Consider the following 6388-nt stretch of genomic DNA (forward strand, 5'->3'; position numbering starts at 1 on the left):
ATATTTAACTCTCAGAAGTACTTTTGGGATCATAGAACCTATAATCAAGATTTGGGAACCAAATGACCAGATCTTAAACTCACATGCAAGACAATAGTCCTAATGCTTTAAGCATCTAATATGCTTTTCTTTTTCCAGACCAATTGGACTTTCATCATCCCACCTACTAATAATCACTAAAACTGTAACCAGAATGAACAGGTTGGCATCATTATCATCTTGGTTATGTAGACTAAGAAAGTTAAGCAGAGAGAGATTATGTGATTTACCTGACATCACATAAGTGGTTGAGCTCACACCATGGAAACTATAACTGGCAAACACTGTCAAGCCAGGAGGAACTGAAATAGAGAGAAATGGGGAGAACAAAGACAAGGCTGGTACAGAGGGTAAGCAGACAGTTATGTGGTGTGAACTAGGCCCGTGATTGGCAAACTGTGGCTCCCGAGCCACCTGTAGCTCTTTGGCCCCTTGAGTGTGGCTCTTCCACAAAATACCACGGTGTGGGTGAGTCTATTTTGAAGAAGTGGTATTAGAAAAAGTTTAAGTTTAAAAAATTTGGCTCTCACAAGAAATTTCATTCACTGTCCTGTTGATATTTGGGTCTGTTGACTAATGAGTTTGCCGACCAGTGTCCCAAACCAACTGACAACATACTGTTGCCTTTACCCCTATTTTATCTTGTCTGAGGAACAGCTTTCATTGAGTTGACCCCATTACCTCTATCCCACTCTCTCATCCTAACAATTATCTTAAATAGCCTTTTTGTATTCTTTTGTCAAAGGTCAAAGTTTAATTACCAAGATCACTTTTTTCAAGGTTAAATTATCCTGATTATTTCTTGTCTCTTTTACCTCTTCTGCAGAATAATTGATATTCCTATAGAGTTTATACATTTTCTCCTGAATATATTTTCTACTGAGTAAAGATGAGAACATTAAAGTCAGGGATCCAAGTTTTGAGAAGGATTCGGGATTCTATAATAATATCAAGTAAATAAATTATAATTATACTATTTTCAAAAATAATAGGACACTTGTCTAGGAGAGCAGTCAATTATCAAGAAAACTACAATAAATTACATCTTTGCACCTGTTGTACCCTCCTTTTAACAGATATTTGTTATTCATGAATATTTTACTATTCCATCACTTTAATAGAGATTCTATCAATACTATAAATAATCTGCAGTCTGGGTCCTGGCATTATGAAAAAGGATATGCGGTGTTGCAGCTGATTTACTCTATATTCTGCTTATGTGTTGTACAGTATAATATTAACAAGAAAATAATTATACTATGTAAAATGCATCCATAATTATTCCTATAATTGTACATTCATTTACAACCCTGTTAACTAGGCAATTAGAGGACAATTATGTATAATATTAATTTTAGCTACAATAATAACAACAAAAAGCCTCGTAGATGGGAGAAATCAGTGATAAACCCTAGTATGAGGATTAATTTAGAAGCTAGAGTTTCATATGAATATCAAGGGATGCTCAAGAATTGGATAAGTGGAGGGAAAGTGAAATGTCATCCCACATGGGACAAACATGAGAACCAATAATATTTTTCCCAGGGCCAAGACCAATTTTCATTTTTTGTTTACTTATGCTGCAAACTGGATTGTGTCCACTTAAAATGTATATGTTGAAGCCCTAATTTCTAATGGAACCCCATTTTGAGATGGGGCCTTTAGAGGGTAATCAGGTTTAGAGGAGGTCATAGGATGTGTTCCTTATGTTGGGACTAGTGTCTTTATAAAATAATCTGGGGAGCTTGCTGTCTCTTACCTCCACGTAAGATCATAGTGAGAAGGTGGCTCTTAACAATTCAGAAAGAGAGTCTTTACCCGAGCCTGACCATGTAGACAGTCTGACCTTGAACTTCATTCAGTCCCTAGAACTGTGAGTAAAATAATTCTGCAGTTTAAGCACCTAGTCTAAGGTATTTTGTTATGGAAGCTTGGGCTAACAGTACAACTAGATACATGATTATGACTTCACACACAGAGAAGGGCCAAGTTGATGACAACAGCTCCTAATTTAAAACCTGCCCTTACATTGTACAGCAACATTAAGCAACTTATTCCTTTGATTTTTTTTCTTTTTTTTTTACATTTGAGTGAAAGTTTCAAAAATCAGGAAAAATCATCTTGTCTAATGAACAACCCATACCAATTTGATATGTTATCCTCTTCCCCTCAGTCACACACACACACACACACACACACACACACACACACACGCACTTCTTCAGTTGGAATGTCCTCTGGATTATAATAATTTGAATTCAGAATAATTAATGACTTTTAGTTGCCTTAAAAAATTATCATTCAGATGTTCAATACTATTCATAATTTCATCTCAACATATTGTTTTAAATAATTTCCCAATTTCCTAATGTTGCTGTCATTTCTGCTAAACTATGTAACTAGCTCTTGACAACAGGTTGTGAGCTAAAATGGCATATATAACTTTTAGAACCAGAATATTAAAAATGATTTGTATTTAGTTTCCAGTCCCAAATTGCAACATAACAAATTGCAAGTCACTACTTCATTCTACCAACCATTGAAAGTCAGCTGCTTATTTTGGATCTGTAGGAGAAGGAAGGATGAAAAATAAAGGGCAGCCCCAAGACGGGAGAGAAGGGTGAATGCTTACCAGAGCTGGCTCACAGGTGGAAACCATGAGAGAACCAGTGCTGGTGAGGAAAACCTGAATTGAGTAATTGGTGAATTGCTGGTGTGGACAACTGTGAGAGTTAAAAACTCCAGGGGGTCCAGTCATGGAGAAAGGGAGACTCGATATTATGAGATTTACCTCCAGGATCTCAACCAGATTCCCACAGTAGATATCAGAGAAAAATTCCCTTGGGCTTCCAGGAAAGGGAGGGGAAGAGAAACCATTTTAAAATAGACCAAAGTACTTTGTTCTTAAATAGGTCTACCATTGGGGAAAATAGTTAACAGAATCCTAGTGTGCTGGAGTCTTATCAAAGTCCAACTTAGCTGAGGAAGAGCAATACCCAACTTGAGCCTGCTCTAGCCATTCTGCCCCACGGGGAAAGGAAAACAATTGAGAAACACTTGTAAAGGTCAAGACAGAAGTGTAGGCTCACTAAAACCACATTTCCTCCATCTCTTTCCCAGTGTGGTGAACAGGGATGATGCATATCCCAGATGGCATAACCACAGGTTGTAGGAGGATATCTAAACTTCATTCAGACTTTACCATAGAAGCGTCCCTCACCTCATGTTAGAGGGCATGACTGATGTGTTCTCCTTCAATAATCTGCACTTCCTGTCTGCAACACTTACCTGGCATTCACTGTGAATGGCCTAGATTATAAGTATATAATTACTTACTTTTTTGAATGTGTATGATGCCTTTTGCCCCAGTACATCATAAGCAGACATTTTTCTCAGATAATTTTAATAAGACATGATTTTATTATAAAGTTATCTTTATTGCACCTTCAGTCTCCCAAGTAAATAGAAATTGATGCAAGAAAGCATGTTAAATGGTTAGAAATAACATTGCTTTTCCTCAGTGTGATTCAGTGGTAATTTAAATGATAATCTAGTGATAGTCACCAGGGGGAAATGAATATTCACAGTTGTGCTTAGGAGTGTTAAAATAAATAACACATCTCATTTATCATGGATATCTGAGTGTGTGATTGGCAATCTCATACTCATCTTTGTAGGTATGAAAACATTGTTCAATAGTCTGCGCAGAGTTGTAGTAACCATGAGATAACTCTCAAGTTCTAACCATCTTCACCTGAAAAGTTATTCTGTAATTATACCAATGGCTTTGTAGAGAATAGGATTATACAGTATCCTAGGGCAAGCTTGTCTCTTAAATTATAGTATTATAAAATATGGTATTATAATAGCAGATAAATAGTTTTTAAATTACTAGCATTGAAATGTGTTATTTGCCCCAAATTCAAGTTTTGGGATACTAAATCCCTTTGAACAGGTCTATTTCTATTTATGAGATCAACATGTTTGGCTCTCAGTCACCCCAGGCTTTTCATGCTTATTGAGCTGATTATTTTTAAAAATCTTCTCTTTTGAATAAAACAGAAGTCTTATAGCTGTCCCAACAGGGAGCCTCCTTATCTGGTTTTATACAGAGGTAGCCAGTTGAGAAGGAAGAGGGTTTCTTCTTTGCAGTTCTCTCAGGTCACCTCTGGAGTTTAAGCCTCTGAATACCCAGCAGTGTCTTACTCCTACCCATTATATTTTGGTTGTGCTCTAATGGAGCAGACAGAACATCCAGGGAATTCTGTAATAGCTCCAACAAAGTGGACTTTGGTCTGATGCTGATCATTAGGGAGACTTGCTAATGAAATACATATTTGAAAACATGTATTTTTTTCCAAACTGAATTTTAGAGATTATGTTAACTGGGGGTTCACCATGGTTTAGTCCCTTGCTCTGAAAGGTCAAACATATTTGAAATGTATTAGGGGACTAAACTATGAGAAGAGACCCTGAGCTAATACTTTCATAGACTGGATAATCATCATTGCTGCCAATGGGAATTTTGTAAGTTGGCTTTTCAGGAAATAAGGACTGCCAAAATGAGTTGCCAAGAAATCTATGACAATTGCAATTCTTTTCTGTACACATGTTAATATACATGTTATCATATGTCAACCTCTAATCAGTCAATCAATCAATTTTCCATTTTCTTTTTTTTTAAATATATTTTATTGATTTTTTACAGAGAGGAAGGGAGATAGAGAGCTAGAAATGTCGATGAGAGAGAAACATCGACCGGCTGCCTCCTGCACACCTCCTACTGGGGATGTGCCAGCAATCAATGTACATGCCCTTGACCAGAATCCAACCTGGGACCTTTCAGTCCGCAGACTGATGCTCTACCACTGAGTCAAACCGGTTTCGGCCAATTTTCCATTTTCAATTGACAAATGTCTGAGTGATTATAATCAATTCATCAAAAATTACCAGGTTGTTTTAATTACCAGGTTGTTATTCACCATGGAGAATGATTTGGACAATGTTAATCAATTATAAGGGATTCTAAACTAAATTGCTGGGTACTAGTCATGAATCCAGATGACATGTTTGTCATGCGACTCCAAATGTATTTCTATTTAAACAAATCAATATTAAATAAGACTGCAGATTGTATAAAAATGGGCTAATGATAATTCCCATATTATCTTCTCAAGCAGTTATGATTTTTTATTAATGTAAGACCACAGATTTCTTGATTTCTGTGGCTTTGTGGAGTGATCACAGGCAGCATTTCATGCTTCTGTATTTACCTAAATCTCAAACTCTGTTACCTTACCCACTCAGGGCATTATGGTTTTTCCCCTGAAAGAGAGAAATCTTATGAACTGAATAGTTTCCTGTAACTTTTGAGATAGCAGCAACACAGTCTCAAAAGTGTTGAATCAGATCTTTTTGCATGTTGGCTTTTGTTTGGACAAACTCAAAATGTGCCAGTCAAACAGGGAGGTTCCTACTGTTGCAATTATCAAACGATTCAGTGTCCAAACATAAAAATGTCCCATATAACTATCTCTTACTTTGTAATGCTTATTTTCCCAACAAGCATTCTTCTTCCAAGACAATATCTAGATTTTCCTGTGGCAAATATTGCAATTTGCTTCAGTGATTATATCAGTTTCAGTTAAGAAAACCGTTCTAATATACTACTGGATTCCTTCCTGATATCAGGTGGTGCTATAACATATTAGAATAACAGCCCTATAGTCAATGCTAAGAAATAGAAATGACCAGAATGCTATATCACAACCTTTATGCAAAAGAATGACCAAAATGACCTATTTTTCTCGTAAATTATAGGATACTACAGGCCCAGTGCATGAAATTCATGCAAGGGTAGGCCCTCACAGATCCGGCTGCCTCAACCCTCACAGCCCTAGCTTGGTCCGGAATGTCATACAGATGGTCATTCTACTGTTTGGCTGTTTGGTTATTTAGCATATTAAGCTTTTATTATTATAGACTAGAGTCCCAGTACACGAAATTCATGCACTTAGGGGTGTCCCCTCACCCCGGTCTGTGCCTTCTCACAAGCTGGGAGCCATCAGTTGGACATCTTTTGTGCTGCCACAGAAGAAGGAGAGGCCCCACCACCGCCGCTGTGCTGGCCAGCCCTGAGCCTGGCTCTGGCTGAGCAGTGTTCCCCCTGTGGGAGTGCACTGACAACCAGAAGGCAGCTCCTGGATTGAGAATCTGCCCCCTAGTGGTCAGTGTGCATTATAGTGACCAGTTGTTCTGCCAGCTGATTTGCATATTAGCCTTTTATTATATAGGATAATCTTCCAAATAAAAGCAAAGTACTAACAACAGACAAATAAAAAAACACACA

The sequence above is a fragment of the Pipistrellus hanaki genome, assembly GCF_964339955.1.
Source record: "Pipistrellus hanaki genome assembly, chromosome: 14".
NCBI classification, from domain to species: Eukaryota; Metazoa; Chordata; class Mammalia; order Chiroptera; family Vespertilionidae; genus Pipistrellus; species Pipistrellus hanaki.